The sequence below is a fragment of the Lactuca saligna genome, chromosome 8, assembly GCF_052625555.1.
Source record: "Lactuca saligna cultivar CGN05327 chromosome 8, ASM5262555v1, whole genome shotgun sequence".
In the NCBI taxonomy this organism is placed as follows: Eukaryota; Viridiplantae; Streptophyta; class Magnoliopsida; order Asterales; family Asteraceae; genus Lactuca; species Lactuca saligna.
Genome location: NC_136424.1, coordinates 136,346,023 through 136,368,583, shown reverse-complemented (window position 1 = coordinate 136,368,583; position 22,561 = coordinate 136,346,023).

Genomic DNA, 22,561 nt, shown 5'->3' with positions numbered 1-22,561 from the left:
GGCACATGACTAGGCATAAATGATATCTCGGAGATTTCAAGATCACAAAGCTAGGTGAGTATGTTACTTTGGGAAATAACATGAAGGGAGAAGTTATGGGACACGGAAACATATCAAACGGAAAGTTTATCATTAAGCGTGTAGCATATGTAGACGGTCTTAAACATAACATTATCAGTGTTACACAACTATGTGACAACGATCATGAGGTTTTGTTCACCAAAACCAAGAGTTTAATTATGGATACCAACAAGCGCATACTTGTTGATTCCCCACGAAATGGGAACATGTATCCTCTTGTTATTGAACTAATTAAGGGAACTCCAAATATTTGTCTTCTTTCCAAAGCTACCTCTAACATCAATTGGTTATGGCATAGAAGAATCTCCCACCTAAACTTTGGTTATATCAACAAACTCATTAAAAGGGATCTTGTGAGAGGACTACCATTTTTAAAACTTGACAATGATATACTTTGTGTTGCTAGTGAACAAGGAAAATTTTCCAAATCTCCACACAAAAGTATAACAGAAAAAAGTGTATCTGAACCTCTTTAGCTTATACATATTCATCTGTATGGTCCCATTATAGTTCCTAGCTTAAGTGGTAAGAAATACATTCTTGTGATTGTGGACGACCATTCAAAATTCATTGGGTGAACTTTCTACGAAACAAATCTGAAACCATCATTGAGCTAATCAACTTCATTTTCTAGATAGAAGTTAGGTTAGGAAAGCCACTTAGAAGACTGAGAAGTGACAATGGTGGTGAAATCAAGAACAATACCTTAGATAGATTTCTTGTATCCAAAGGAATCAAGCATAATTTTTATGCACCCTACACTCCACAATGGAATGGTGTAGTTGAAAGGAAGAATCAGACACTATGTGAAGCTGCTCGATCCATGTTGATCTTTGCAAACCTACCACAATACTTCTAGGCTGAAGCCACAGCAACTGCCTGTTTCAATCAAAATAAATTCCTAATGAACAACATGCTTGAAGTCACTCCATATGAAGTAATGAACAAGAGGAAGCCCAACATCAAATTCTTTCACATCTTTGGTTATCGTTGCTACATCAAGAACAATAGGGTTCAACTAGGGAAATTTGCACCCAAGGCTGATGAAGGTATCTTTCTTGGATATTCCCTTCATGTTTCAGCCTATAGAGTTCTGAAAAAAAAAGAACCAGGGTGATAGAGGAAAGTAGTGATGTCACTTTTGATGAAAGTTATGTACGGGTTCTGGATTAAAAACACTTTGGTCCTCAAATGGTAGTACCATTTGATAAAATGAACTAGCTATCACCTGATAATGCTTCTACTCCGGTTCATGCTATTGAAGTAGATTTTGATTTACTCTTTCCAACTCAACCTTCTACCCTAGAATTAGAAAATCTCACAAAAACACCTTCTCATGATGTCTCTCAACCTCATCAACCACTAAAAGTCTCAATTTCTATCAAAGATCTGGTTGAGGGAGAACCATCTTTGAATGATTTTATCCCTAAAATTCCTTTAGCATCTTCTGAACCTTCTACTACAACCTCCCATCATCAATGTAGACAAGTCATAACACTGATCACTTCATCTTTCGAGGCGGAACCAACTTTGCATGGTTCTATTCTTAAACTCACTTTACAATCCTCCCAACCGTCCAATCCATGGTTTTAGGGGGGAACCTCAATCGACTGGTTCTAGTTCCTCAAGTTCCTTCACATCCACTTCATCTGTTGAATTCAAGCATGCAATAGTTGATGGGGAACCACCTGTTTCAGGTAGTTCTAGACTCTTCCAATACGATATTTTTGAAGGAACAATCACTTTTGACTACCCTTATCGTCCAAGAGAACAATATGAGGTAGTTTGCATTCCTCAAATCCATAAGGAAGCTCGCCTTAGAAAATGGACAAAGGATCATCCAGCCAATCAAATCATAGGTGATCTAGATTTTGTAGTAGTGACTCATTGAACAACCAAGAATAAATGTCTATATGCAAGCTTTCTATCCATGATAGAGCCTAAAGGAATAAAAGAGGCTCTACAATTTGCATATAGGGTAAAAGCAATGCAAGAAGAGTTAGCTGAATTTCAATGCAACAACGTGTGGGACTTAGTGCTAACACCAGAAGGAGTATCGGTTCTTGGTTCAAGATGGGTCTACACGAACAAAAGTGATGACGATGGAGTCATCATCAGGAACAAAGCCAAACTGGTTGTCAAAGGCTACTCGCAACAATAAGGCATAGACTATGATGGAATCTTTGCACCTATTGCAAGGATAGAAGCCATTAGGATTGTCTTGGCATTTTCTGCACAAACGAATTTTAGGGTCTATGATCCAAAGTTCCCTAAGCATTGCTATAAGCTTCAAAAGGTTATCTATGGATTGAAGCAATCCCCAAGAGTATGGTATGGAACATTGTCTAAGTTCTTAAAAGATTCCAAGTTTCAATGAGGTTCTATCGATCCCATTCTCTTTAGGAATATCCACAACAACCATCTGATCGTCGTGCAGATCTACGTCGACGACATCATATTCAGTTCAACCAGTAAGGACCTTAGTGATGAGTTAGCTGAGTTGATGAAAAGAAAAATTAAAATGAGTATGATGGGTGAGCTCAACTACTTCCCAGGTCTACAAGTTCATCAATATCCTAAGGGAATCTTCATTGGTTAAGAGAAGTATATCAAAAATATGTTGAAGAGATACTCTATAAAGAATGCATCAACTGCAAAGACACCAGTGTTTATTGTTGGATAAGGTGTCTAAGTCCATAACTTATTTGGTATATACTTGACCCGACCCGGCATGGTCCATTTGGGTTGCATTTCATCCGAACTATTTATGGATAATTTTATGAGAGTTATACACATATGTTTATTAATATATTATAAGTTATAATATATTAATATGAAGTTATGTTATTTAATTAGTTTTAGTCTTAAATTAATTATGAATTAATTTAGAGATTAAAAGGAAGACTAATTAGATTATGGGCTATTGGTTTTATATAGTGTGAGCTAATACTCATTTGTTAATGGGCTAGGCTTATATGGAAGTCCATGGATGATCCATGGAGCTTTCAACCCATGGATCCTTGGAAAGGAAAAGACATGGGTTATTCAGGTTTCACCCTAACCATGCACACTATATAAGCATGCTTATGGAGCATGAAATGGAACTAGTGAACTAGTGTGTATGCTTGTGTGGGGCCGAAAATACAAGAGTGTGTAGACTCTCTCAAAGTTTTCCAAGTGTTTGTGGTGATTTGTGATTCCATTTGAGGCATTCACATTATTGGTGCTTGGCCCTCAAACTCCAAAGAATCAATCTCATCAAAAAGGTATGTAATCTCTTCTAACTCTTTTATGTTTAAAAGTACCCTATGGCATGTTAGATAGGTTATGAACCTTGGAAAAATTATTATTTTGCATGTATTTAGACAAACATAGATCCAAGGTTTATTAGGGTTGCATGCACACTTAGGAAGTGTTAGATTGCTCAAAACCCAACAGTTGTATCAGATACTAGGCTTGCTTGTTTGATACTTGATGCAAAATAGTGAAAAAGGTTGAAATTGTTGCTGTCTAACGATTGGACTCGCCGAGTCCATGGGGGGACTCGCCGAGTACAAGGCAAAATTCATCCTACTCGCCGAGTTGGTTCGTGCACTCGGCGAGTAGAATGAACAGAATGCAGAATTTTGACTTTTGCTGCTGGAAATGGTCTAGAAACATTACCCTAAACTGTTTTGGTGTTTTAAAACTTATTTTAGTTGGTGTAATGGTTGTTCTAATCCATTTACAATAACAGATATCAAAATTCCATGATTTTGTGTGTTCATATAATTCTTGAAATTTTGATGATCATGTTCATGTTCTTATGAATTTAGAAAATGATAGGAATTATTTGCTGAATTGTTTAGAATTAATTCTTGATCATTTATGTGTTTTAATGGAGTCCATAATTTGTCCTCAAGTTATGGATTTCCAAAGGTCACTTTTATTTAACACACACTTAAAACACATAAGTTACATGAAAATGAAGAGTCTTCATTTTTATGAACCTTTAATTCATAAGTTATGAAATGAAAAGTTTTGCATAGTTACAAAACTTTCCCTCAAGTTTTGGAATTTGTAAAGTTTCACACACTTTAATAAACTTTAATTCCAACCCTTAGAGTTTTAATAGTTTAAATTCAACACTTATACTATTTATAACATTAATGGTTAATTATATATATGTATAACAACAAGTGGTTCTGCCGTTATTAGGCCTCATTCACGAAGCCGGTCTATAAGGTGGGTATAAGGTTGTTTCCTATAAAATGGCGACTTAATGGGTGTCCATTCTCACCCACCGCTTGCTTGATCGGTGGAGGGTCGTTAGCCGAACGGGTAGAACAATGACTTTAAATCCTCATTAAAAGTATAATGATTATTATAAAGTAACTAAACTCCTTTTAATTCCCAATCTTAGTTACTTTAGGAAAAATTTGAACATGGTGCTAGTCCATGGAATTCACACTTTGTACCTTACCAAATCGTTGGTGGAGCGTGTGTGGGGAACCGGCACACTAACTTGGACTAGTAAGGATCATGAAGGGTGACTTAATGTTTGTCACAGATCAATGGAGCGTGTGTGGTTAACCGGCACATTGATTAGGTGATAATATTAAGAATACCAAGTGAATTAGCATGGTTATTCACACCTTGTTTTGTGATACTCGGCATCCCAGTCACAAAACTTGAAGGGCACAATCGAGATTGAAACATGCCATTGAAAAGTTCAATGAATCTCAAAAGAATCTAGGAATTTCAAATCCAATTAAACCTAATAATTCATTTTGTTTTCATGGTGGAAATTGGTGAATCGTCATTCACCTACCTTTCAAATATATTATTACTTAGATTACAGCATCCCTCTTCTACGTATAATATATTGTGATTGGGTCCTAGCCTTAATATTACATTTGGGTGTCTTATTGAGGATTCTATATATCTAATCTAAACTTGCTTTGTCTTCCAACACTAATGCTTCGGGCTCTAACCCAACTGGTTCTTTCTCTCTCATGAATCTTTGTGGGAGGGTCATCTTTGATGGTTCCAACTTCATGGATTGGATTAGGAACATCAGGATGGTTACTCGTTATGAGGTCAAAGAATATGTCCTCGATAAGGAGTTAAAAGAGCTTGATGAGTCTACTACCACTCCTGAGGAGATCACTGAATTCAGGACTCATGAGAGAGATGCTACTAAGGTGGCATGTATCATGATGGCCACGATGACAGCCGAGCTCCAAAAGTCGTATGAAGATTTCTACCCTTTTGAGATGTACAAAGACCTGATGGAAAGGTACCATCAGAGTGCTCGTCAGGAGTGGTATGAAATAATCTCCTCCATAATAACTACCCGTATGAAGGACGGTGAATCCGTCACGGCCCACATGCAAAAGATGCAAATGTATGTGGACCGTTTGCTGAAGCTGAATGTAAACATCCCTGAGGAGTTGGCAATTGACATCATTTTGCACTCCTTTCCTTCTTGTTATGACCATTTTCGTATGACATATCATATGAACAAGGAGGAAGTTACGCTCAGCAAGCTTCAAGGACTCTTGAAGACCGCGAAATCCGGTCTTAAGGGTCAGGTGGTTGTTACCTCTACTACTCCTACTCCAACATCTACCCCTGTTTTGGCTATCGGGCAAGGCACACGGAAGAAGAGGAAGCACCCTTCGAAGGGTACCAAGGGAAAGTCTCTTGAAGGCTCCTCATCGAAGACCAAGAGCGGTTCTGTCACTCCTTCTGCCATTCCCAAGGATGCTGAATGCTTTTATTGCCATGAAAAGGCACACTGGAAGCGAAACTGCCCTAAGTACTTGTAGGATCTAAAGGATGGGAAAGTGAAACCCACCCACGCAGGTATTTACACTATATTGTATAATTACTCATCATATTCTAACTCTTGGGTGCCTGATACAGGATGTGGTATTCACATATGTTCTGATTTGCAGGGCCTAAGAAGAAGTGAGAATGTGGTGCACGGGAAGATAAACTTGATCATGGGGAATAGGAAGGCTTCGCGTGTTTCCAAGATTGGAGTTTATACTTTGTTGCTTAATAATGGGTTGAAATTAGATTTGAATAAATGTGTGTACTCGTCTGAAATGGTGAGGAATATTATTTCTTTTCAGGCATTGTACAAACAAGGTTTTACCTTTTCGTTTGATAATGAATGTGGTGGTATTGATGCTTTCTTTAATACTGTGTTTTATTTTAAAGCATTACCTTGTGATGGTGTGTATGAAACTGTGTCGATTGTAGACAACTTAGGAAATAATGTGTTTTATATTGATTCTTCTACTAGCTTAGATAAAGCATCATTATGGCATTGTCGTCTTGGACATGTAAACAAGAAATGCATAGGCCAACTCCAAAAGAGTGGAGTCTTGGAGTCATTCGACCTTAAATCAGATGATAGTTGTGAATCTTGTCTACTTGGAAAGATGACAAAATCACCCTTCACGGGAACTTGTGAGAGGGGTGAGGGTTTGTTGGACGTAATACATACTGATGTATGTGGGCCATTCAAAACCGCCACAAGGGATGCTAATCGGTATTATGTGACTTTTATTGATGATTTTAGTAGATATGGGTATGTCTACTTAATCAAACATAAGTCAGAAACCTTTGAAAGGTTTAAGGAATTCAAACAGGAAGTAGAAAATCAATTGGGCAGGAACATTAAGATGCTTCGATCCGATCGAGGTGGTGAGTATCTTAGTACCGAGTTCCTTGACTACCTTAAGGAGTGTGGGATTGTCTCACAATTGACTCCTCCCAGGACACCACAACTGAATGGTGTAGCTGAGAGGCGTAATCGAACCTTGTTAGACATGGTTCGCTCTATGATGAGTCGAGTTTCGTTACCAATCTCTTTTTGGGGGTATGCCTTAGAGACTGCCGCCCATATCCTTAATCTAGTCCCTACAAAGAAGGTTACCAAAACACCTCATGAGATGTGGACTGGGAAGGTTCCCAATCTAGATCACATCAAGATTTGGGGTTGCGAGGCTTTTGTGAGGCGTGAGACTCAAGATAAGCTCGAACCCTGAAGTGAAAGGTGTATTTTGATCGACTACCCACAGAAATCCTTCGGTTACCTCTTCTACAGACCCAGTGAGAATGTGGTCTTTGTAGCAAGAAGAGGGTTCTTTCGTGAGAGAGAATTTATGAGCCAAGGAGACAGTGGGAGGCAAATTGATCTTCAGGAAATTCAAGAAGCAATTGGTGAAAGAACCTCAGACACTAGCAATCAACCTGAGGAGGAAACTCCTGTTGAGCAAGCTGACAAGTCTGTACCTCCGAGGCGTTCCACACGGGTTAGAAACACACCTTCGTTTTATTATGGCTTTCATATTACTACGGAAGGTGATACGTTTATCAGTGATAGTACATTGGTAAATTTGGATGGACCTAGCAGTGTTAAGGAAGCCATGGCAGGCCCAGAGTCTACTAAATGGAAGGAGGCTATGGACAGCGAGATGCAGTCCATGTATGACAATCAAGTTTGGAACTTGGTTGACAATGTACCCGGCCGTAAAACAGTCGGGTGCAAATGGATCTTCAAGAAGAAGACCGACATGGAAGGAAAAGTGCATACTTATAAGGCTCGACTGGTTGCAAAGGGTTTTACTCAAACTCAAGGTATTGATTATGATGAAACCTTCTCGCCGGTAGCAAAGGTTAAGTCTATTAGGGTTATGTTAGCCATTTCCGCATTTCATGATTATGAAATATGGCAAATGAATGTCAAAACCGCTTTCCTTAATGGAAAGTTGGCTGAGGATGTGTACATGAATCAGCCAGAGGGTTTTGTCAGTGCAGAGTACCCAAATAGAGTATGCAAGCTTACGAAGTCCATTTATGGATTAAAACAAGCATCTCGTAGCTGGAATCTTTGTTTCGATGAGAAGGTCAAAGAGTTTGGTTTCTCGAGAAGTGAAGATGAGTCTTGCGTGTATGTTAGAGCTAGTGGGAGTATAGTTAGCTTCTTGGTACTGTATGTGGATGACATACTACTTATAGGAAATGACATTCCAACCTTGCAGGAGGTTAAGTCCTGGCTTGGGAAGTGCTTTGCTATGAAGGACCTAGGGGAGGCTGCCTATATCCTAGGGATAAGGATATTAAGAGAAAGGAGTAGAAGACTGATTGGACTTAGTCAGAGTACCTACTTGGATAAGGTGTTGAAAAGGTTCAACATGGAGAATTCCAAGAAAGGAGATTTACCGATCCAAAGCAATGCCAAACTGAGTAAGACTCAGAGTCCGAGTGCAGAGTCAGAGATAGCTGAGATGAGCCAACTACCGTATGGTTCCGCTGTTGGCTCGATCATGTATACTATGACTTGTACCCACCCTGATGTGGCCTTTGCTTTGAGCATGGTCAGCAGGTATCAGGGGAACCCTGGAAAGGCTCATTGGACCGCGGTAAAGAACATTCTCAAGAACCTGGGAAGGACTAAAGATTGGATCCTTACCCTTGGTGGGAGTGATGACTTGAGAGTATTAGGGTATAGTGATGCTAGTTTTCAGACTGATAGGGATAACTTCCGCTCTCAGTCAGGCTGGATCTTTACCTTAAATGGAGGGGAAATCTCTTGGAAGAGTTCCAAGCAGGAGACGGTGGCTGATTCGACCTGTGAATCAGAGTATATAGCAGCGAGTGCAGCAACAAAGGAGATGATATGGCTAAAGAACTTCATCGGAGACCTTGGAGTTGTACCAGCTATTAAGGAGCCTATGGAGATTTTCTGTGACAACAATAGTGCGGTTGCCTTAGCCAAGGAACCGAGAGATCATGGCAGATCCCGACACATTGATAGAAAATATCACTTCATAAGACACAAGATTGAAGAAGGACTCCTCGTGACAAATAGGATATCGTCGGATGAGAATCCTGCAGATCCCCTTACGAAGGGACTGACGAGGGTTAAGCATTTTCAGCATGCGAGGCGCATCGGGCTGAGGGACGATATTAGTTTTACAGATTAGATAGTTTTTCCTGAAGCTTGTAAATTGTAATCGACGTTTGATGATGAATAAAATTTGTGATTTGTTTATGAGTAAAGTGTTACTATCATTGTCAATTATTTACTATTGTTTCAGTTTTGCATGTTTTGACTTCCAGAATAATTAATTTATTCAAACCTCCACAATCGATCATACGTCGGAAGTAGGTATGAATCAAGATTGTCATGAATTGGGTTTTTAGATAGCTAAAGGTGTTTAGACATGGCAATGGTTGCTGCAACATTCATGAGTACTCATAAGTTATGAGTATTGGATTAAACCCACGCTCACTTGTATCACTTCATGGAATTTATCTCGAGTGATCGTGAGACGATAATATCATATAAGTCTTCAAACCTAGAGATATGAGTTGTTACCTATGAGTTGGTTGTGCATTGATTGCACGTAAACGCATCAATAACTTGATGTTATAAAACGTGCCTTTGTGTACAATTCAACAAGTAGTAGAACAAGCATATGAGTCGAAGTTTATCTGTTCCTTCTAGAAATAGAAGCGATATCTGGGCCCCTCGATGATTTTGTGTTGACCTATGTACCGGGCCCGGTCAGAACTAAATTGATGTGGTCAGTTAAGTTCTTTGTCAAACAAATCGGAAATCGAGAAACAACTTCCAGACAATAAGCAAGACATAGTTCCATGTGTTTGTCCGGCTGATATCATGAGAACAGAGGATTATGTGATCACTTGTCTTAAAATGGCGCTTCATAGTTCAGCGGAGTTTTCGAGAGCAACGATTGCTGGTTGGTTCCTGAAGTTATATAGACAAATACAGTTATTAGACTTATCCAAGTGGGAGTCTGTTGGATAAGGTGTCTAAGTCCATAACTTATTTGGTATATACTTGACCCAACCCGGCATGGTCCATTTGGGTTGCATTTCATCCGAACTATTTATGGATAATTTTATGAGAGTTATACACATATGTTTATTAATATATTATAAGTTATAATATATTAATATGAAGTTATGTTATTTAATTAGTTTTAGTCTTAAATAATTATGAATTAATTTAGAGATTAAAAGGAAGACTAATTAGATTATCGGATATTGGTTTTATATAGTGTGGGCTAATACTCATTTGTTAATGGGCTAGGCTTATATGGAAGTCCATGGATGATCCATGGAGCTTTCAACCCATGGATCCTTGGAAAGGAAAAAGACATGGGTTATTAGGGTTTCACCCTAACCATGCACACTATATAAGCATGCTTATGGAGCATGAAATGGAACTAGTGAACTAATGTGTGTGCTTGTGTGTGGCCGAAAATAAAAGAGTGTGTATACTCTCTCAATGTTTTCCAAGTGTTTGTGGTGATTTGTGATTCCATTTGAGGCATTCACATTATTGGTGCGTGGCCCTCAAACTGCAAAGAATCAATCCCATCAAAAAGGTATGTAATCTCTTCTAACTCTTTTATGTTTAAAAGTACCCCATGGCATGTTAGATAGGTTATGAACCTTGGAAAAATTATTATTTTGCATGTATTTAGACAAACATAGATCCAAGGTTTATTAGGGTTGCATGCACACTTAGGAAGTGTTAGATTGCTCAAAACCCAACATCTATATCTTACAAACTTGATTCAGGACCTGAAGGGAAATCTGTAGATTAGAAGCACTACAGATGAATGATTGGCTCGTTAGTGTATCTTACAGCTAGTCGACCAGACATGATGTTTTAAACATGTCTGTGTACACGCTTTCAAGCCAATCCCAAGGAATCACAGCTCATAACAGTTAAAAGAATTTTCAAATATCTGAAAGGAACTGCTTCTCTGGGGCTATTTTATCTTGCTAAAGGCAACTTCTATCTCAAAGCCTTTACTAACTAAGATTATGGAGGATGCAAGCTCGATAGAAAAATCACTACTGGTAGCTATCAATTCTTAGGAGGCAGATTGGTCAGTTGGACGTCAAAGAAGAAAACATGTGTTTCAACCACTACTGCTAAAGCTTAGTATGTTGTTGCCGCCAGCTGCTGTTCTCAAGTGCTTTAGATGCAAACACTACTCAGAGATTATGGATTCAAAATGCAACATATCCCAATCTTTTGTGACTCTAATAGTGCAATTGCAATCTCTCACAATCCAGTCAACCAATTAATGACCAAGCACATTGATATCAGGTATCACTTCCTTAAAGTTAATATTCAAAAAGGTCATATTAAGCTTGATTTTGTTCCTATAGAAGAAGAGATTGCAGATGTGTTTGCAGAAGCTCTAGATGAATCCAAGTTATTACATTTTCTAGGACGAGTTGGCATGCTTAATCCAGATTCTCTAGGCATTTGAAAATTTTTCTTTCTCAAAAAACTCCGAAAATATTTTCTTTCTAATTCATTGTATTTTTTGCTTTACTCTTCCACAAAAAAATTTAATTTTTATTTTACATAAGAGAAAGCTACAAAACATAAATTATTTTCTATATTATGTCTTTACTTTACTCAAAAGAAAATACCAAAAAGATTTTATCTTTATTTTCGTTAGGAAAATGCAAGTTGTCATCACAACTATGCAAATGAAGAATGTTAGTTGCTCCACATTTTAATGATTTTTCAAAATACTAAATTCTGTGGTTCTTCAGTTTGCTTCAGTACACAAATAATATTGGTACTTTAGTGACCATTAACAAAAATCAAGTACTAATGTTACATAGGATAATTTGAGGCAAACTCTAAAGTTTAGTTAAGCCAATGTGTTCTAGTATATTTGTGGCTTCCTTGTCCTAGTGAACTCATGAACAAAAATGCAAACTTGTGTAGTTTGAGGGACATAAAAACTTTTGGTTTGTGAATATCTATACCCGATAAAATGCTTCTTAGTTAAAACAATGTGAGTCAAGCTCCAAGTTTATCTGTTTAATTTCTGCACTTTGAGTGTAGTTATATATTCAATAAGTTATAGTTCAGAAGTGAAGTCAATCTGTGATCTATGAGAACTCGCCCAGTAAATCCCACGAGATATTGAAAATCTGTCCACCTGCAGTACATTAACGCGGATCAGACCGGGAAGAAGTCCGCTACATGGGTTTTCATAGAATGTCATGGACTACATTAGTGACCTAAGAGATTCCGAGCACTCCAATGAATTTCTTAGAAAGTCACGAACTAAAGTACAAATAGAAGTAAATATAAGAATTATTTGCTTGTGTACTTTATTAAAGTTAGAGTTATAAGAAAAGATTCAAAAAAAATTTTAAAAAAATAAAAAAGAAATTTTCTAGTTATATTCTTAGGTCAACTATTATATATATATATATATATATATATATATATATATATATATATATATATATATTATTTTTTTTCTTTTAAATCGCGTCACATGGAGTTTGGCGATATAGAAGTAAATGAAAAGGTATAGGTGGTAGGAATGCCAAAAATAAATGTTGTTCAAGATAAATAGGGAACGTTTATGAGGATTGGCAGTATTTAGGGCTTGGGAAGTAACTAGGGCTTAGACATAAATATACATATTGCCTTGAGACATAATTGATGTGTACAAATCGGGTTATTCTGTGTAATGTTAAGGAATTCAAAACATCATAATCAACAAGGGAATTCTTTAAAACGCGAAGTGAAGAATCATACACATAATTTAGTTGGTTGATAAATCTGTAAGTAACAACAAGAAAATCCACAATGCCTCTAAATCAGTCAATTAGTGTTTCCTTAAAGTTCATGTTTCCACATGCACACAGTTCACTGCATTTTACTATTTCCTTCTTAGATTCTCTATCCATATGCACACACATCACTTTCAAAGTTAGATTATTTAGTGTTTGCACTTTTATACTTTTGGTTTAACTCATGCCTTAGAATCTAGGCAAAGCAGCTAAGTTAGATAAAGAATATCACTTACTTGATGATGGAACATCCTTAGCCAAGTAGAGCATCTTATGACAATAGATCATCCTCTTCAAGAAAACCATATTTGGTTGTCATTGTTTCTGGAGCATTATGGTATATTGTGAAGAAGGTCAAGATCAAAAGCTTTAAAAAACCATATTGAAGCAACTTTGTGCTCTTTGACCAACATGGAATAACATCATGTACATGGACCGAATTTGGAGCAACAAAACACAAGTTGGACCATCTTGTACCATCTCCTCATCCTTAGACCAAATGCACGATTGAATGAAGCATCTTCATTCATCTTGATCATCTTGAGGCATGTTGGACCATCTTCATCATCTTGATCATCTTGAGGCATCTTGGACCATCTTTATTCATCTTGATCATATTGAGGCATGTTGGACCATCTTCATCATCTTGATCATCTTAAGACATCTTGGAACATGTTCATCATCTTGATCAACTGGAAGTACCTTGGAGCAATTTCACCAACTTGAAGGATCTTGATCACTTGGACCAGCTTGGAGCATCATCAGTCACTCGGAGCATGTTCATGAACACTGAAGCATGTACAAGAGCATTGAAGCATGCTCAAGAACATTGGAACATGTTCAACAACATTAGAGCATGATCAAGACCATTGGGACATGATCAACAACTTGAGGCATCTTCAGCCACTTGATGCATCACGCCCATGAGGCTCATTAAGTCCACATAAAGCATATTAAATGTGCCATGCAAGTTTTGAATAGGCCATACACGTTTTTAATGAGCCATGCACGTTTCATGTAGACCATGCACATCTAAAGTAGACCATGCACATGTCAAGTATGTCATGCATGTTTCGAGTAGGTTTTTCCTTAGGTACCATGCACGTCTCAAAGATATCATCCATGCATGCAACACCTTTTCTTTCTTGATTCTCAAGGCATCATTCTCACGCTCACGACTCAAGTTGAAATTCTCCTATTTCTACTTGAGTACCATACAAGCCTTATGGGCCCATAAGTTGACCCATGCAAGCCTTATTTTGGCCCATTTAGAAATCCTAGAAACCTTCAACTATAAATACCTCACTTTTACTTCTCATTCTCGCCTTTTCAATTTCTCACAAATTCTTACTCTCATACTCACTTGGATCAACAAGGCTTCATGAGCAACTGTCATGTATGGAACATACAACTTCAGTTGGTGAGCAACAAGTAGCCTTGGCACAACAACAAGTTTGGCTCAATAACAACCTAATTTTCAAAAATCACATCTTCAACCACAAGTCATTTCTTGTTCCAAAACCCTAATTTGGCTCAACAACTTCCATATGTTCAAAAAATCACTATTGACCCATAAGTTTGTTGTTGCAAAACTGTAGTTTGGCTCAACAACATCCCAATTTACAAAAATTCACTCTTGAGCCATAAGTTTGTTGTTACAAAACCCTAATTTGGCTCAACAACCTCCTTAATTTTGAAAATCACTCTTGAGCCATAAGTTTGTTGTTGCAAAACCCTAGTTTGGCTCAACAACAACCTTATTTTCGAAAATCCTCTCTTGAGCCACACAATTCTCTCAAAACCCTAGTTTGGGACAATAAACCCCAACTGTAATCAACAAGGATTTTGAATGCTATCTTGAGCCAAACCATAATGTAACGCCCGTGTTTCTGGTCCAAATCATAAATTATGATGTAATAGTCCAGGTTAACCTTCGTAACTCGTTTTAAAGTAATAAAGAGGAATTATGTGAATATCATGTGACTTTTGTGCTTATTTACTTAATTATTATGATTTAATGAAATAATAATAAAAATAAGCATCAAAAATAAATATTAGATAATCTCAATATCTAAGAATGAAGCTTTAGTGGTCGAAACAAGGATTCTGGAGATATAAATAATACGGAAATCCGAGTTATAACGAAGAAGTTATGCCATGTCGACGTTTCGCGACAAAATCGGTACGACGCTGTGTGATGTAAAATGTGAATTTACGATAAAGTGATTTTTAGCCTTATCAATCTAAATGAAAGTCGTACTTCATGTCAAACCAAGAGCGTGCATAAAAATATGGCCAAATCTGACTTTGAATGGGGAAGTTATGAATTTTCTAAGATTTCGCATAGTAGTACGCAACCCGAAACTCGAATTTTAGAACAAGTGTTTTTTAGCTGAAACAACCTAAACGAGAATCGAAGATCTTGTTTATAGTAGTTCAACGGTAAAAAGACAGACAAACACGGATGTCAGATGAAGAAATTATGAATTTTTAACGGACTTTTCCTGTCCCAGCCTGTTAAAAATATAACTTTAAAAATAAAGTCAAAATTAGCCAACAGAGTCTAAACGAAAGTTTTAGAGCATAGTCTCACCTACATGTGGATATAAAGAACGTTATAAATGGATCTCTTATGTGAAAGTTACAAATTTTAGAAGTTTGAAAATTCAGAGTACGCCGAACGTACTTGTGTTCACGGTCCGAGATTGGCAACGTAGCCTTACTCTTTAGCATGATGGACATGTTTTGTAGCCTTGACGCATCTGGGCTATTCCCTTTGTATGCCCAATGTACTGGTTGAAGAAGGATTACCCTAAAGTTACCCCCAACTTAACTCGAGTTTTCAGCCCCTATAAATAGTGAACGATGCCATCCGAATTTTGTTTACAATTTCCATCCTATCTCCCCTATACTTTCTTCAATATTGAAACATTTACCCCTAAGCCAATTAGATCATCCTAGCATTGTAAGAAATCCTCAGAGAGCCCAAAGATCCCAAGAAAAACAATTTTCGATCCGAAACACTGTCCACGTGAAGCCCGGTTTTGAAGAAAACACCCTGGTTTCATCCAAGAATATTGTTTTAAGAAACGAAGTGTTGCCCAATTTTTCTTAAACAGGTGATTGTGTAGTCACTTTCATCTTACACATATATATCAAGTATTTTCTATAAACTACGTGTATGTGTATATTTATGGTTTTTCTATTAGAGATGGATGTTGAATGAATGTTTAATACAAGTTTTAAAATGATTTAAGCCGTATATGTATTTTTGTTGGGTTATTGGTGTTGCGTCTTGGGCTCGCTTCTTAGCCCATCCTTTATGCGGTATGGGCCTGTCCATCCGTATCTTGTTTTCTAGGGTTTGTGTATTTATAGATGCTTGCATGCATCTTTTACGTAACTGATAGATCAGGGTTTTACGGTGTAATTATACAAGTTATCTTTTTGTAACCCTAGGATCCTCTACAGTGGAAGTTCTTCATCGAGCTCTGCTGAGGATTGAAAGTTTTAATCATTCGACATATTAAAATCCATTCTTGAGTATTGCTTTACATTCTTTATATACCTGTTTCAAAGTTCTATTCGATCTTAAAGATTTTTATCTCATCAATTGGTATCAGAGCAGGAGGCTGTGTAATTCATACACATCTCTTATGTAAAAGAAGCTATTAGGGTTTGTTCCGCATTAACTAATATTTATTGATCTGTCACCCCATAATTGACGTATCTCATTACTTGTTCGTTTTGCCCTAATATTATATATTACAAGTCTGATCTTTCAAACAGGTTATTCGATCAAGCATGGACGAGGCGCCATCTAATCCCATTAATATTTCGAACAACATTGGATCAACAATGAAGATTCCTATCCTTTACACCCAAGATTATGAAGTCTGGGCAAATCACTTTGAAGACTATGTTATAGGATCTGAGGACAATGGATACCTCATCTGGGAAGCAATTGTTTCGGGACCCTTTGCTCATTCTGCAACTTCAAGGATTATTAAAACTCAAAAGGAGTATAATGATCTTTTGAAAGATGTTAAAGATGTTGCCCAAGATGAAAAAGATAAATTTCAGTGCAATATTAAAGCATTGAGATTAATCAGATTCGCTCTTCTATCTGATACTTTCAGGCTGTTGAGTTCATGCACTACTGCCAAAGAAATATGGGACAGGCTTCGCGAATTGTATTCTACGGACGAAGATCTTGAAGACTCCATTCAAACCTTACTCTTATCCGAGTTTGGTGAATTCAAGCAGAGAGTCGAAGAAACTGTGACTCAAACGTTCGATCGCTTCAATCATCTTCTTAGCAAGATGATTAAATATGATATTGAAAGGAAGTTGATTGAGCAGAAAGTCACGTTTCTGAACAGCCTCAGATCTGAGTGGAGAGCTGTTGTGTCCACAGTTAAAGCGCATGAGCAATTCAAATCTTATTCTCTAGCGAAACTGGTGGGCATACTGAAATCTCAAGAGAAGATCGTACTACAGGAGAAAAATGTAGTTTCAAGCCTGGGTTCCATGGCACTACTATCCAAAAGTAAAGCGGCGATGGAAGATGAAGACCTCAACTTAGAAGATTATGATCTTACTTCTGAAGACTATGCTATGATGGTAACAAATCCCAAGAGGTTCATCAAGAAAAGATTTCCCACCAATAAGAACCGTAATTGGCAGGGAAGTTATAGCTCTGAAAAGGTCAAAGAAGAACCAAAAGCAGAAGAATCAAAGAAGGAACCGAAAGCTGAAGGAGATTCGGGAGTGAGCTGCTTTTAATGTCGAGGAAAGAATCACTATGCTAAAGATTGTATCCTCAAGAAAATGGCTGAAAAGGATGAGGAAAAAGATGAAGAAGCATTGTTACTGAAAAAGCTGGATGAGATCAGGAAGAAGAAATCTACTGCTAACTCGTCTATGAATGCTTTAATTGTGCAGGGTTCGATAGCAAATGATGAATTCGGAGGAGTGGAGGTCTGGTCAATCGACTCCGAGGATGATGAAGTAAGGAAGCCTTCTCACGGAAAAGCTTATGTGGCGAAATAGAAGGACAGCAGTGGAAGATGCTTGATGGTGTCTGATGTATCTCAAATGAGGGGATATAACACAGATGGTGGGAACAAAGACTCGAAGGAGCAACATGACATGTGCTTTACAGCAAAACTGCTCAGCGTGCAATTCAACGAGCTTGATGAACTAATCAAGAAGGTACAATCCGTGTTTGTTTCATTTAAAATCTCACAATGCTCATATGAAAAAAAATTAAAAAGTGTGAATTCAAGAATTTCTCATCTAGACAGCAGCTTAACTCGAACTCGGGTCACCAATTCTAACCTAACTGACCAAATAAGCAGGGTGTCGTCGAAGAGTGAGGAACGGAGGATGTGGATCGAACTGAAAGAGTCAGAGTTAGTCAAAACCAAACACGAAAACATTTATTTGCAAAGAGACAATTTAAAACTTTTGAAACAGCGAAATGTTTTTTGTTTGATTGCTAAGCGTCTTTACAATAATATCACTCAACTTCATTTGAACTGTGAAATAGGGCAGAAAATTCATCGTATGATCTTGCCTTTTCTTGAGTTTAAGGAGGATGAAATCGACGCTGAAGCATACAATTGTGAAAGTGTGGTTTCGTCTGAGGATGTTAATCCAACGTATATGTATGGTCTAGACAAAATTGAATCTTTTATTAAGTCCAAAGACCATAAGGACATGCTGAAAAACCTTTTGGATGAAAATGACAAACTGAATCTAAGGACCGAAACCATACAAAAAATTGACTCATTGAATGCCAATTTGAGCTCAGAAAATAAAATTGATGTTGAAAATGCATCTGAGCTCAATGAGGATAATGACATGAGTGAAATTTCTGTAGAGGACGAAGTTGACTGCTCTAAATTTGTCAAAAGTGAACCTGAAATCCACAAAAATCTTATCTCAGAAAATTCTGTGGAGTTCGCTCGCTTGTCCCAACAAAAGTCCCTGAAACTTGAAGAAAAAGTTGTTGTTTACCAAAAGGTAAGGACAACACCAAATCAGGTGTATAAGGTCACATGTGTAACCGAACATCAGACATCCGAACTCACAGCCATTGTAAACGAAGACAATGCTGATGGTTGCGATGAATTCTTCTGGTCGGCTCCTATTGACAATGCTGATGAAACTGTTGGTCTATCAGAGCAAACATCCTGGAAAGCAAAAGGAAGATACATTCCTGATCCACTTAACAAACCTGATAACTTTGACGTGCCGAGTTCTAGTGGTACAAAAGATGTTCCTAAAGATAAGGCAGATTCAAGTGAATCATCATCGGTTCAAAGTGGACCTGTTGACACCAGTCAAAATCAAAAGGCGAACGTCCATCATCAGCCGAAACATATGAGAAATCAAAAACGACAAAGGAATCAGAGATACAAGAAGAATCTTTCTGAAAGAAAACAGTTTTGGCAATCTCAAAATGCCTATTTCTCATATCGTGACAAAAATTTAAAGTCAGAGAAAAATACTGTTGGATCTTAAGAGAGAAATAACAACCGAAAGCAGAAGTTCGGCTCAGAGGACAGTATCAACCGAAAGCCGAAGTTCGGTTCAGAGCACAGTAACAACCGAAAGCAAAAGTTCGGCTCAGAGGACAGTATCAACCGAAAGCAGAAGTTCGGTTCAGAAAACAGTATCAACCGAAAGCAGGAGTTTGGATCTGAGAGCAAAAGAGACCAAAATTCTAGGTTCGGTTCCACTGATAATCAAAACCGAAAGAGTCATCTAGAATATCAAGTCAAGAAATCATCTCAGTCTAAATTCTATCATTCTAATTCTTCCAATCATTCTTCTTCTCAATATCATTCTAAATCTCCAACTGACCTGAAAGGGAAATCAAAGGTTTCGTCAGTTAAATCAGAGACCAAACCAAAAGCACTAAATCCCACAAAGATTAAGGTTTACACCATCAAAAAGAAAGATGAAACAACTTTGATAAAAAGAACTTATTTTGTTGACATCTCTTTTTCTGCTCCTGTTCCCGTGAAAGGCTCACGTGGACCCAAGAAACTTTGGGTTCCTAAATCTATTTAATTTGTGCAGGTTATCAGTGATGAGCAGTTCAATGAAGTATGGTATATTGACAGTGGGCTAATGCTCCATGGATAATCAAGTTGGGCTAAAACCCATAGGATGGTCCATGGATGCTCCATGGTGTATTTGAACCCATGGATCCAAGGAAATGGAAAGCCATGACAATTAAGGATTTACCCTAATTGTAACACTATATAAAGATATTATTCTTGACAAAATCGACCACTAGGATCACACTAGAAAGTGAAGAAAAGGGCTAGCCGATTTCATGAAGTGTAGAACTCTCTCAAGTTATTCTAAGTGTTTTGGTGATTGTGATTCCATTTGAGGCTTCCACGGTATTGGGGCTAGGCACTCAAGCTTCATGAAGACTTTCTACATCAAAGAGGTATGTATTCTATCTTGTCACACTCATTGTTTTGTATGCTAGATTAGGATAATACCTTGGAAGTTCTTATTTGCATGTATGATAGAGAAAACATAGATCCAAGGTATTTAGGGTTGCATGTACACTTAGGAGTGTTAGAATGCTCAAAACCCAACAGATACACCATCACACTATAAACAACTACAATGTTAACCAGTGACCCATATATCATCCATGGACACCATAATCAACTACCATGTTGACCAATGACCACGTATTTCATTCATGGACTCCATAAGCATCTACCATGTTGATCAATGGCTCATATGTCATCCATACGTCAACCATGGACACCCTAAGCAACTGCCATGTTGAACAACGATGCGTATGTCATACATGGGTGATACCATCAAACCATAAGCAACTAACATGTTGACAAATGGCCCATATGTTATCCATGGACACCATAAACAACTACCATGTGTACCCATGGCCCTTATGTCAACCATTGACACCATAAGCAACTACCATGTTGACCAATGACCCATATATCATCCATAGACACCATAATCAACTACCATGTTGACCAATGACCCTGTATTTCATACATGGACACCATAAGCAACTACCATGTTGACCAATGACCCGTATGTCATTCATGGGTGATACCATCACACCATAAGAAACTACCATGTCGACGAATGTCCTATATGTCATCCATTAACACGATAATCAATTACCATGTTCACCAATGGCCCATATGTCATCCGTGGACATCATAAGCCACTATTATATATATTGACATTACCCGTACGTCTTTCGTATATAAATTTCGGTTTGAACAAAAAAGCATAAAGATGTATAGTTTATTAATGTTTAGTCCTCATATATAATTCTAAGTTAAAATTATACTATGAACACATCGCTACTCTATGTTCTTTCTTGACATTATTTATATGTATATACTCTATCTATCAATATATAACTACTTTAAATAAATTTGAATTACTAAATATTTAGTGGTAATTAGCACAGATCGAATTTTATTAGCGGAGGTTCAAAGTATTTCACAATTCGTTTCCCTCCAACCTACACACGTTTATGCTGCATATTAGGATAATTAAGTTTAGCGATTAGAAATAGGGTTTACATTTTCTGCAATCATCATCTTTGGCGGCTCATTGATCGAAATCTTTGTTCATTATATGTTTGTGCACTAACTTTGGCGATATAGGTTGCCACTCATCTAAAATTTATATTTATTTAATTTATTGTTGTCATGATGATCAATCATTTTTTGTGCTCTGATTATCTTCATGTAAATTGGTTTTGATTGTATTCAATAGTTTGCATGCAAAGTAATGCCTTCATATATAATTTATTTTTATTGTTTGTGTTAGAAAGATGTCGAACTCGAAATCAAAAGGAGCATCCGATGTGAAGACAACTAAATTCATTGCACCACTAGTTATGAAACGCAACAGGATTTTTGCTGCAAAATTCGTAAACAGACAGTTACAAGATGAAAAAATTGACTTCCCAATACCAATAACTACATGAAAAGCTTCTATAACATCTACCAACAAAATCCCTAAACCTATATCATTAACATCACCCATGAATACCACTTCCTCTGCATCACTTACAACATCCACACCCTCCTTACAAAAAACAATTAAAACTTCAGAAATTGGACCAATACAATCATCAACACGAACATCAATAACCAAAACTTCAGCACCTACATCATCTAAACCATCCTTAACAACAACACCCACTACCACATCATCAACACCTATATTTACTACCGCAACCTCAAAACATGCATCTACACTACCATCTGCCACAACTAAAATAACTACCACACCCTCCTTAAGTAAAGGAACTACCACATCTTCAACATATTGATCTATCCCAACAACTACCCTAGAATATACCCCGTCAACAACACCTATCCCAAAATCTATCCCATCACCAACACAGCCAACCATGAATGGATTTGTAGTGGATAGTGTAGAAGGTGAAAACAATTCCTCTGAAGATTATGGACCAAATGGACGTTTAAATGTTCATCTTTGGAAAAATACGTGAGTTACCAATTCAAATTTTAATTACAACTTTTTTTATGTATTAAATTTTCGTTTGCACCTACATATCAATTCATAACTTAACACATCACATGATTACTTGCAGGCTAATGCCACTAGGCCCTTGTGCACACTTTATTAGTCAGTCATTTAAACAAAGAGTAGATCCAGAAGGGTACGTTTGGGAACAAGTAAGCAAAGAAATGCGCGGATTATATTAGGAGGAGTTTTAAGTAACTATAAGTCATAAGTTGTTGTTTGGTAAATATTTACACTTCAACTTAAGTTTATATTGGTAATG